Genomic DNA, 13,667 nt, shown 5'->3' on the forward strand with positions numbered 1-13,667 from the left:
GCCAAAGGTGAAATTGGTGCATTATCATTGATGTGGTAAGATCTGAAGAGCACCTCCCACCACGAAGAGAAATAACGTTTCAACCATCAATGGATTGAACTTTTGTTATTAGAGATTCATTTCTTTAGCTTAATCCCTATCCATGGCAAACTGGGAATATGTATCCCTTTAAGAATCAATGATTCCCCATCCATACTTCTCTTCAGTTTTTTGTTTGCTTGTTTTGTTTTCTGTAGTGCTGGGGATCCAACCCAGTGCATCCTAGGCAAGTGCTCTAGCAATGAGCAACATCCAAGTAGGAAATACTCAAAGCACTTGGCTACTATGGCGGAAACGGTGTCAGTGCACTCTGGATCCTCTCGACCCCCCTCCTTATCAATTGCAAAACTAAAGCAAGACTGTTCTTTCACTTTTTTTTTTAAGCTAGGGTCTGATTGCACATTCCATCAATCAGCTAAACCCTAAGTGAGACTTGGAAGTCAGGAGTGAATCTATCTTGCTGCTCTTCCTTCTGTCCTCTGCTGGTGGGTACAGTGAAGACTTGGGGGTGCAGTGTTGAAAGGCAGTTGCGGCAGCATCAGTGTCAGCCTCATGGATCGCTGACTGCATCAAGGAAACTTTCCCTTTTTGTGGGGGAGGGGAGTGGGGGGTACCAGGGATTAAACTCAGTGGCACTAAGCCACTGAGTCACATCCCCAGTCCTATTTTGTATGTTAGGGTCTCACTGAGTTGCTTAGTGCCTTGTTTTTGCTGAGGCTGACTTTGATCTTGAGATACTCCTGCCTCAGCCTCCCAAGCAGTTGGGATTACAGGTCTGCCTGCGCCACTGTGCCCACCCAGCAATCAAGGGAACTTTCTTGATGTCCACAGTTCAGGTGAATGGGGATGAGATGTGCATGAGAGTTCCTGCTGGGGAGAGGGGATGGAGCACTGGGAGGAATGGAATTCCGTACTAGGGCAGGAGCTCTAAAACTGGGAGGAAAGACCAAAGTTCCCAGAGCACACTGAGCCACTTCAAAGTGACTGAAAGGTGCTTCCTTGAAGACTATGGCTTGCAGAAGAGCTCACTGGCATTCCCCATAAATAAAATGAAATAACCACCATCCATGCCACCCAGTCAACTGCCAAGCAAGTCTAGTGGCCACCACAGAATGCCTTAATATCCTTTATTCTTCCATTTCTAGTTCCTTTGCCCCTTTTCTAGTTTCATAAAAGTATAAGACTGCACGGGGCTTTAGAGTTGTTCTAGCTGCATGTCACTATTGTCTAAATATACAAAGCCAAATCACTAGAATGACCTTCCCAATATAATCTATATATGATCTAACGACTATATATGATCTAACTTTGCTCCACACAGAGTAGGACTGCATAAAAGAAAAAAAAAAAAAAGCCAGAGAGTTAATGTAGCTATTCATGCACGACATACATGACAGAAATAGGAATAAATTTCTCAGCAACTTCCCCTTAACCTGACTCTTGACCTGAAAGAATCTGGAATCTCCATCTTTCCACAAAGAAAAGAAAGGATTTCTTCACAGTATTTTGGATGTGAGACCTGAAATTCTGAGACACAGACAAAAGGATCAAGTCATTCCCAAAGTTTACCAAAGACAAAAGAAGGAAAGAAGAAAACCATCGTTCTCTAACCTGGGTTCTTTGTTCAGTCCTTGGGCTCCACAGGCAGCCTGTTCACCACATTCTCATTTAACTGGAGGTTCTCTGTCAATGGTACTTACTGGTGCTAAAAAAAAAAAAAAAAAGGTAGGCACTGATTACTCAAGTGTGTTAAACTACTGCTTACAAGTGTGCAGAGAACAATTGGCCCCAGGTGTGAGGGTCTTCCAACAGTCTTTTAAGATCCTCTAGGGTCTTTGATGCCAAAGTAATTTTGCATTACAGAAATCCATTTAACATCTGAACAATTGAAATCTGATTGATTTCACCCCAGGCCCCTGGACCAAGAATTGAAAACAAGATTTCTACTTGTGAGCTCAGAGCCCTATTAACCAAGGACAATCTTTTCCTAAGCAGCTTGGATCACTGACCCACTTGATCATTACTGCACCTCCTGAAAGAAACTACAAAGACCCCCACTCAGCAGGTGCCACTTGGTTGGTGACCTGAATAACTGACATCGCTGTCACAACAATCCATCACTGACATCCTGACAAGTTCAAGTTCCCACTCAATGTCGATAGCTCTTCACTCACACACAGCTCTAACTTGTTTGCTTGTTCTATTTGTTTTCCTGAGCATAAATGGGATGAAGCTATTGTTACAAAAGACCATGAAGTTCCTCGCCACTACTCGTAAGCACTCACTCAATATCTATTTGCTCTGTCTACACATTCTGACAACATGTGCTTCCGTTCTCTTAAGTAGATTAATTAAGCAGATGTCCAAAAAGTCCCCTTTTTTTATGGTCCTTGACAAGCATTTACAACTCAACGCCTGAAGGCTCTTTGTTCTCATACTATTTCACTAAGCTTAGCTTTTGTTTTTGTTGTGGTTTTATTATTTGTTTCATTGTATACCAAATGAAAACGGAAGTGAGATGACTGCAGAAATGTTAGAATGATGCTAGAGAGAAATGAAGTAGAATAATCATAAAATTATGTAGATATTAGACTTCAAAAAGAAAGACAGCCTGGTATCACCTACTTTGGGGCTATTGGCCCTGCATGTCTTATAGTTCCTGACAGCAGCGCTTTATTAGTATACAACACATTAAATGATATTCTTGTGATGGTAACAATGAATCATAAAGAAAGGATGGAAATCAGTTTGGTTTATTCTTTTTAAGAAGGTTGAGAAGTGTGAATGCCTTTTTCCTAATTTTCCTTATTTTATAAGTTGGTAGAATTTGGCACCTGAAGGGGGACACTTTAGATAATGATAGTCTCAGCCACTATTCTGAAGTGCCTGCTCCATAGCAGGCAATGCGCCAGGTGTTTAATATATTTGGTCATTAATCCTACAGCACAGTTAGGTTGCAACATGGCCAGGCACGTATCTGAGAGGGTTGGGGAAGGCAGATTCATTCTGTTGTGGCTTTGGCAATTGGTCTTATTTTGAGATTTAAAGACTTTATAGATTGTCTTCTTCAGAAGGTGGAGGAGTATGTAATGATTTTATTTAATTTATTGTGTTAAGTTGATGTAACTTGGCCCTTGAAGGGATAAGCTTTTGTTATAATAATAATAGCCAGAACTCTTAAGTATCTATTTCAGGCCAAGCAATGTGACAGGTGTTTTAGCATAAAATGTCCTTAATTCTGCCAGGTAGTTATTATTATAACTCAGTCTTACATGTTGAGAAACTATCAGCTCAGGCAGATTATGACTGGCTCAAGGACAGTAAATGAATAGTACAGCCAAACTCAAATCCAGCTTCACAAGACCCTAAAGCCATATTCTCTGTGATCCCATTCAGACTCCATTTATATAGGAAATCCCCTTATATGCAATTTAGTGTTCCTGGCAAAGCCCATACAGAAATCATCTCTGTAATGAGTTTGCTGGTACAGTGAGAAGATTCCTATTTCTATCTTTCTCATTCCATGGAACAGCGTTCCTAGCCAGAAAAAGAAAAGTCATTCTGGGTCCAGTAAGCCTGAGCCAAGGGAGAATTTTAATCATGTTAGAGGAGCCCATCCTGAATGATTCCTTGACGTCACCCACTGAGTCCATCCACCTCTCAGAATGACCAGCCTGGCCCTTGTCCACCATACTCAGTTCTTTCCTGGCATCTGAAGCCACCCTAAAAATAGCTTCTGGACCTTGGAAGGAACATATCCTGGTGCCTACAGCAAAGAAGGTGCCTTTGGGGTTGAGGAGAGCAGTCCTTTGGGCAATAGTGGACTCCACTCCACAAGAAAGGCCACAAGAACCCCTCAGGCACAACCTCCCATTCCTTCTGTCATAAAGGCCTGTCTCATTCCTGGTTTATCCTAAAATCCACTGACTTATTGCCTGTGGTTCTGAGTACATCAGCTTGTGTGATGACAAAGTTTGCACTCCCCACCCTGACTGGAGTTTCACCAGAGATGTATACAACAAATTTGACACCAATTGGTAAAACATCTCCCCCTTTTCTGCAGCATATCTGAAAAGGGATTATCAAAGGGACAAAAAAATTTCAACACTAAAAAAAATGATAACCTAATCAATAAATGGACAACTGAATTGCACAGACACTTCTCAAAAGAAGGACAAATGGTCAACAATTCTATGAGAAAATGGTCAACATCTTTAATCACCAAGGACTTGCAAGATTTCATATCATCCCATCAGAATGGCAATCATCAAGAATACAAATCACCATAAATTCTGGTGAGGATGTGGGGAAAAAAGAATTCTTACACACTGTTGGTGGGACTGTAAAGTGGTATAGCCACTATAGAAATCAGTGTGGAGGTTCCTCAATAAGCTTAAAATAGAACTACCATATAATCCAGTTATACCACTTCTTTTTATTTATCTAAAAGAATTTAAATCAGCACATTTTAGAGATACATGCATACCATGTTTATTGAAGCATAATTTACAATAACCAAATTGGATTAGCCTAAGTGTCCATCAGCAGATGAATGGATTCAGAAAATATGGTATCTATACACAATGGAGTTTTATTCAGACACAGAGAAATATAAAATAATATCATTTGCAGGAAAGTAGATGGAACTGGAGACAATAATTTTGAACAAAATAAGACTCAGAAAATATTGCATATTTTCTCTCAGATGTGACAGCCAGAGAGGGGAAAAAAAAAAAAAGAAACAGGAAAAGAGAGATGCCATGAACATAGAAGAAAGACCATTCGAATAGAGATAGATATCAGGGAGAGAAAGGAGGGGAAGATAGGAAGGTTTGGGGAAGTAAAATTGATCAAATTACAGTTTTAGGTATATACAAATAAGCCACTATGAAATCCACCATTCTATATAAATAATATCTACCAATAAAAATAGTTTTAAAAAGAAACACATAACAAATTGGAAGAGGAACATCTTATACACGAGATTCTATGATTTATTACATGACCACCTGAAGGGTGAGCGCAGAGAACTATGTAGGACACATTCAGGAGGGCTCCCCTCCCAGCAGGAAAGACTTAGAGGGTGGCACCTGATCGGAAGAAGAGTGGTCTGGTCTCCTCACCTTCTGCCCCACACCCCACAGATGCACTTCATCTTCAGATACTCTCTAGTTTCCCTTCAGTGTAGCCACTTTCTGCCTCTGGCTCCACCTTCTCCAGGAGGCGGAAATGCTCCAGCTAACAGAAGCCTCTGTCTCTGAACTCTCACCAATCATGGCCATTAGTCCTCGCCACTCAGCCAAGAACATACTTATTAAAGTAAGAAGAATAATGGCCTCCCAGAAATGTCCACATCCTAATCCCTGATGAGATTAGTAAAATGGGACTCTGTAGATGTGATTAAACCAAAGACCTTAAGACAGAAAAATCATTCAGGATTATCCAGGTGTTGGGTCCAGTGTAATCACAAGGGTCCTACCTAGTGGAAGAGAGAAGCAGAAGAGGAGGTCAGAGTGATATTGATATAAGAAGTAGTCAACTCTAGTTTTGATGATGGAGGAAGGAGGTCACCAGGCAAGGAATGTGGTTAGATATTAAAGGCTGGAAATGGAAGGAAATGGATTCTCCCCTAGACCCTCCAGAAAGAATATAATCCAGCAAACATTTCAGGTTAATTAGACCCATGCTGGATGCTGGACTTCTACAGAAGTGTGAGATAATAATTTTGTATTGTTTTAAGTCACCAAATTTATGGTTATTTGTTACAGCATAAATTTTTCTTTATTCTTACTTTACTTCATCTGTGCATCTTTTCTCCCTAAGATACTACATATGTTTTTAGTAAGTTGGTCTTATTCATTCCCTCCTTTACCTGCATACAGTGACCTCTCAATTCTGTTACTCCATTATCTTGCTTTCTCTAGACAAGTCTAACTCTCTTGACAGCAATAGGGTCAAGGACAACAAATGAGATGACTGACCACCCAATTACAGCAATGTCACTTAGTTCATAACAGCCAACAAGAGAATGAGCTCTACTATTCCCTAGTTCAGGGTCCCTTCCATGAAGGGATGGCAGCAAACATAGACAGTAAGGCAACATGAATTTATTTGCATGTGTTCAAGTTATACCAGCAGGAGATTGAGAGGCAGGGGCAAGATGGTCTTGAACACAAACGCTCAGCATGTGCATCCCTTTTATTTGCAATGGAAGGCCTTACTCATGTGATTCTACTCTGTCCTCTATTCATACGGTCCCCAAACCCTCCCAAGATATTAAGACCAAGGATGGCCCTATCTGTCTACTTCACATGTACAAAGCTTTTCTTATCACAGCATCATTAAGGAGGAGCCTAACTGGGGGAATCTGGTGGAGCCCATCTTCACTGAACTTCAGTTAACTAGCTATATATTTCCTTCCTTGGGTAATGAAGATATAGCCAACTTCCCACTCACCAAGGTTCTCCTGTATCTGACTAAATGTACTTATTGGGTTCATTATATTTCCACTAACAAACCACACAGTATATTTCCAAATATATATATAGCCATATAATTAAAACCCTTCTAAACAAATGCATTTTATCTATTTGTTGTATCTATTAGTTAACTCAATACATCCCTCTATGCATATTAGTTGATTTATCTACCACCAAATTATTTCCCAAATATATCATACATTTCTTGAAATATGGGCTAGGGTTGCCTGAAGGTTAATCCCTCTGTTCATGCCTCCTCACTTTAGAGGATTCCTCTGAGCTGATTTTTCAGGTTCCGTAAGAAGTATTCTTTGAGTTCCATGTCAACAGGCTAGGTAGCCACATTGAAAAGCTTTTGCTAACAACTTCCAGAAAAATAGGACACCCAGACAAGGACCAGGAAATAGTTGCAGATGGATTTTCATGAAGCAGAGGAAAACATGGTGCTCCCAGTCCGGAAACATGCTCTCTGCCTCCCCTCAAGGAGGGCATTATATCATCTTTTGGTAAGGAGACAAAAACCAGGACATTTGTTTCCCTGTAACTCCTATCTGTTCTGAAGATTATGTATTCCTCATATTTGGGGAGGGGTAGTGTAGTACCTTTCTGATTGTATCACTCAACGGAATGACATGTCCTTTCTTCTTCAGGTTGACCTCTTCAGCTGTTCTTTCTTTCTTTCTTTCTTTCTTTATTTATTTATTTATTTTTATTTTTTTATTGTAAACAAATGGGATACATGTTGTTTCTCTGTTTGTACATGGCGTAAGGCATACCATTTGTGTAATCATAAATTTACATAGAGTAATGTTGTTTGATTCATTCTGTTATTTTTTCCCTTCCCCCCACCCCTCCCACCCCTCTTTACCCTCTATACAGTACTTCCTTCCTCCATACTTGCCCCCCTCCCTAACCCTAACTCTAACCCTAACACTAACCCTTCCCTCCCCCCCATTATGTGTCATCCTCCACTTATTAACGATATCATTCGACCTTTGGCTTTTTGAGATTGGCTTATCTCACTTAGCATGATATTCTCCAATTTCATCCATTTGCCTGCAAATGCCATAATCTTATCATTCTTTATGGCTGAGTAATATTCCATTGTATATATATACCACAGTTTCTTTATCCACTCATCAATTGAAGGGCATCTAGGTTGGTTCCACAGTCTGGCTATTGTGAATTGAGCAGCTGTGAACATTGATGTGGCTGTGTCTCTGTAGTATGCTGATTTTAAGTCCTTTGGGTATAGGCCAAGGAGTGGGATAGCTGGGTCAAATGGAGGGTCCATTCCAAGTTTTCTAAGGAATCTCCACACTGCTTTCCAGAGTGGCTGCACTCATTTGCAGCCCCACCAGCAATGTATGAGTGTACCTTTCTCCCCACATCCTCGCCAACACCTGTTGTTGCTCGTATTCTTAATAATCGCCATTCTAATTGGGGTGAGATAGAATCTCAGGGTGGTTTTGATTTGCATTTCTCTTATTACTAGAGATGTTGAACATTTTTCCATGTTTGTTGATTGCTTGTAGATCTTCTTCTGTGAAGTGTCTATTCATTTCCTTAGCCCATTTGTTGACTGGACTATTTGAATTCTTGGAGTAGAGTTTTTTGAGTTCTTTATAGATTCTGGAGATTAGTGCTCTATCTGAAGTATGATTGGCAAAGATATTCTCCCACTCTGTAGGCTCTTTCTTCGCATTGCTGATAGTTTCCTTTGCTGAGAGAAAGCTTTTTAGTTTGAATCTATCCCAGTGGTTGATTCTAGCTTTTATTTCTTGTGCTATGGGAGTCCTGTTAAGGAAGTCTGATCCTAGACCAACAAGGTGAAGATTTGGACCTACTTTTTCTTCTATAATCTGCAGGGTCTCTGGTCTGATTCCAAGGTCCTTAATCCATTTTGAGTTTAGTTTCGTGCATGGTGAGAGATATGGGTTTAGTTTCATTCTGTTGCATATGGATTTCCAATTCTCCCAGCACCATTTGTTGAAGAGGCTATCTTTTCTCCATTGCATATTTTTGGCCCCTTTGTCTAGTATGAGAAAATTGTATTTATTTGGGTTTGTGTCCGTGTCCTCTATTCTGTACCATTGATCTACCTTTCTATTTTGATACCAATACCATGCCGTTTTTGTTACTATTGCTTTGTAGTAGAGTTGAAGATCTGGTATTGCAATAGCCCCTGTTTCACTCTTCCTGCTAAGGATTGCTTTAGCTATTCTGGGTTTCTTATTCTTCCAGATGAATTTCATAATTGCTTGCTCTATTTCTGTAAGGTACGTCATTGGGATTTTAATTGGAATTGCATTGAATTTGTATAGCACTTTAGGTAGTATGGCCATTTTGACAATATTAATTCTTCCTATCCAAGAACATGGAAGATCTTTCCATCTTCTAAGGTGTTCTTTAATTTCTTTATTTAGTGTTCTGTAGTTCTCATTGTAGAGGTCTTTCACCTTTTTTGTGAGATTGATTACCAAGTATTTTATTTTTTTCGAGGCTATTGTGAATGGGGTAGTTTTCCTAATTTCTCTTTCTGAAGATTCATCACTTATGTATAAAAATGCGTTGGATTTATGGGCATTGATCTTGTAACCTGCTACTTTACTGAATTCACTTATGAGTTCTAAGAGTTTTCTGGTGGAATTTCCAGGTTCCTCTAAATATATAATCATGTCATCAGCGAACAGGGATAGTTTGAGTTCTTCTTTTCCAATTCGTATCCCTTTAATTTATTTGGTTTGTCTAATTGCTCTGGCCAGAGTCTCAAGAATGATGTTGAATAGAAGTGGTGAAAGAGGGCATCCCTGCCTTGTTCCCGTTTTTAGGGGGAATGCTTTCAGTTTTTCACCATTTAGAATGATATTAGCCATGGGCTTAGCATAAATGGCCTTTACAATGTTAAGGAATGTTCCCACTATCCCTATTTTTTCTAGTGTTCTGAGCATGAAGGGGTGCTGTATTTTATCAAATGCTTTTTCTGCATCTATTGAAATAATCATGTGATTCTTGACTTTAAGTCTATTAATGTGGTGAATTACGTTTATTGATTTCCTGATGTTGAACCAACCTTGCATTTCTGGGATGAAACCCACTTGATCATGGTGCACTATCTTTTTAATATGTTTTTGTATGCGATTTGCTAAAATTTTGTTGAGAATTTTTGCGTCGATGTTCATTAAGGATATTGGTCTGAAATTTTCTTTCCTTGATGAGTCTCTGTCTGGTTTAGGTATCAGTGTGATATTGGCTTCATAGAATGAGTTTGGGAGGGTTCCCTCCTCTTCTATTTTATGGAATACTTTGAGAAGTATTGGAATGAGCTCTTCTTTAAAGGTTTTGTAGAACTCGGCTGAGAACCCATCTGGTCCCGGACTTTTCTTTGTTGGTAGGTTTTTGATGACTTCTTCTATTTCAGTACTTGAAATTGGTCTATTTAAATTGTTTATGTCCTCCTCGTTCAGTTTAGGCAATTCATATGTCTCTAGAAACCTGTTGATGTCTTCGAAATTTTCTATTTTGTTGGAGTGTAGATTTTCAAAATAGCTTCTAATTATGTTTTGTATTTCAATCCTGTCTGTTGTGATATTTCCTTGTTCATTCCGAATTTTAGTGATTTGGGTTTTCTCTCGTCTTCTCTTTGTTAGTGTGTTCTTTCTTAACATAGTATCTAAGGAGCAAGTGAAAGAAGCCAAACCACCAATGGCCCAGAGCTTTAAAAAGTACTGTAAAGACAGCAAAGAGCTCCAGCATGTTACAGAAAGTCTGAATGAGAAGGGAATTTAGGAATCTCCTAATCCAAAAACTGATCCGCCAAATGGGAAACGGGCCTAAATGACATGCTCAAAGTCATACCCGCTGGGTTTGGGGTAGGAATTGAACTCCTGACTCTTAGCCCTCTTTTCACTAACTCCCTCCCCCTACCACCGACTCCGGGGACAAATCAAAGCACTCTACTAAGTCATCCACAGTTCAGACAGGGTGAAGCAGCACATCACGCTCAATAAAATAAGTTCAGTTGTTTGAATTTGGGTTTGTTTGTTTGTTTGTTTAACTTTGAAGTGCTTAAAATTTTTATTTTATGAATATTGTTATGAATCTGATTTGGGTTTTCTTCTTTAAAAATTTATTTATCTTAAATGGTGGCACCAACATTTATTTTCCTGCTGCAAAACTGTCAATCTCCAAAATGTTGGTTCAGGAATTATAAATGATTTATGCCTAGTCATTGAGCTTCTCACCACAAATCACATTAACCCTGAAGCAGGCAGACATGCCCATATCTTGCTCTGAGTCAGTGCCCAAATCCAGGGGACCAGACCTCCTTACCTGATGTAGCAGACAGATAAGTCATGTTCTGGCATTTCAGGCTCTCAAAAGAAGCCCCCAAAAATACAATTAATTGAAAGCAAATATGCTTAATAGCCTTTGCCTATATAACAAACATGATAACACCCATTTTATTAAACTACAGAGAATATGAAAGACAATATATACATACATGGTGCATGGCACACAGATGGAACTCAATTGATGGTAATTTTAATATTTATAATATTTTATTTTCTTCTCTTTCAACATGGTTCTATAAAACTTGCATGCATACTGCACATGCAACATCTTTCACATATTTTTTTATATCTAGGGTGTTAATGAAACACTGGTGTTTTTCTCAATATTTGTAGCGATCTACCTGTTCTCAAGGCCTCAGCAAAATTCCCACCAGGGTTCATTTACAGTTGTCTTTCTCTTTTTAACTTTATTCCTTTACATATTAAAGGTTTGTATTTTTTAAGGTGTACCATGTGAGGTTTGTATATACATATACAGAGGAGCCATCTAATTAACATATCTATTCCCCAAGTGGTTACCTCTGTGTGTGTGTGTGTGTATACGTGTGTTGAGAACACTTGAGAACTACTTTAAACAAATTTCAAGTGTACAGCATGTTATTATTATCCATAGTCACCGTACTGTGCATTAAGTCTCTAGAACTTATTTATTTCATAACTAAAAAACTGGCCCTTTTAATCAATATCCCCCTTTCTACCTCCCTCTCACCCCTGGTAACCATCATTTTACTGTTACTATGAATTCCATCTTTTTTAGATTGCACATATAAGTTAGATAACGCAGTATTTGTCTTTTTGTGCCTGACTTAATTCACTGAACATAGATATGTCCTCCAGTAGAAAATACAGTAGTGCTATTGTTGAGAGTAATGCATACTCCCAACAGTAAGCACACAGTTTCAAATGACAGGGGTTCCTGTTTTTTAAGACTGAATAATATTCCATTGTGTGTATACATACACATTTTCTTTCTCTATGCAGCCATCACTGGACACCTCAGTTGTTTCCACATCTTGGCTATTGTGAATCTGGCAGTCACTATTTTGGTCCTTCCTCTCCCAACAGGGGTTTTATTACACTCCAAAATGTCTTAGGAAAATGATTCAGAAATTATCACTTTTCTTCTTATGTCCTTCAGTAAACTCAATGATGGAAAGCTTTGGGTTTTGCCCTTCTCTAAGCAGCATAATCAATTTTCAGTAGATCTTCTGTTAATTTGATAGCTCCAACTTTCTGACAGGCTGAAGAGAATGTTTGGATTTCAATACTATTGTCATTGTTGCTCCTACAGTTGATATTGTTGTAATTTTCTTATTGTTAACTCTGCATCATACAAAAATGTACAGAAGTAATAAATTTAACTTGAGCTCTGAACTTTGAAAGTACTTTTTTGTTCTTTCAGGTTATTGTTTGCCTTACAACTGCTTGCTCAATTAACAGAGTTATCTTTCAGGAACAACCTTTTAATCGTGGAAATTCACAAAAGAAGTTCCAGCCAGATTTCATCAATATTCTTATTTCTAAATCAAAACATACAGGAGTTGGGCAACGGTGGTGCAAGCCTGTAATCCCAGCAGCTCAGGAGGCCAAGGCAGGAGGATCAGGTTCAAAGCCAGCCTCAGCAATTTAGCGAGGCCCTGAGCAACTTAGCAGACCCTGTTCAGAATAAAAAATTTAAAAGGCCTGGGATGTGACTCCAATCCCTGGTACAAAAAAAAAAAAAAAAAAAAAAAAATTAATAGAAATAATAATGTATAGAATCTGATTTAAACGAATGGGAATAAAAACTACAGTTGAAATTTATCACAGTGTTGTTTTCTGTTCTGGTTTGTTTCAAAACCGACACTGATTTTCAGACTTTAAGCTATGAAATAAGATAGTAAAATCAAGGTCTAAATAGTAATGCCACTATTTTAAAATCAGCATTTTCTTTGGCGACTTTTGCTAGATCATGCTGTTTAGACCTAAACTCAGAGAAGTTCCAGGGATAGCCCGTCGAAATCTAAGCGGTCCACCCACGCAAAGTTCTAAACTTTCTTAGGTTCGCTCGGTAATCAGGGGTGGGCTCTCCTGAGAAGGGTTTTGCATTCCGCCCCAGGGGACTTGGTCTTTAGAAGGAACCCTATTGGAAACACTTACTTCCCTGCCTCCCTCCTGGACAGTTCCATCAGGGAACCAACTGTGTGTGGGAGAAATCTGGCTGAACAGTTTGCGCTCCCAACTTTGGAACCGAGAGGAAGGCAGCTAGCTGTTATCTCCATCCGGATTTTTTTGTAAGTTACCTTTAGAGACTGGTAAATTTGCCAGAATGAATTAATTTTCATTCGTTTAACATTGGCGGAGTTGCCTAGGGGTGTCCATGACATGTTGCTCATTGCCGAGGAAAAGAACTTTGTTGTTGTTGTTGCTTGTTTGTTTTAAACCTTGGGTCCCCAGCAGTGTCGGGCACGTGCGGCAAACTCTTGTGGGATCATGTCTACCCCTCTCTTTGTGAAGAGACCGACCTTTAAACTAAGTCTTAAAATTGCTGGAGGCTGCACCAGCGCCCTCTGGTAGCACCAGCCTGTGATTTGTACCTGACAAAGATTTCATAGTGAGGAATTAAGTCTGTTCTAAGGCTAAGTTACATACTGCAGTCTGAGACAGCGTTCGGAACCCGCCAAGTGTCATGGTCAGGAAATCCGCTTCCATAGTCATTTCTTTACCATTTTGCGGTCATCATTGCACGGGTGGAAGCCTTTGGGTTCTCTCCTTAGGAAAATGCACCTCAAGGACACACATCCTTACAAACGGT

This window comes from Sciurus vulgaris, assembly GCF_902686455.1.
Source record: "Sciurus vulgaris genome assembly, chromosome: 11".
NCBI lineage: Eukaryota > Metazoa > Chordata > Mammalia > Rodentia > Sciuridae > Sciurus > Sciurus vulgaris.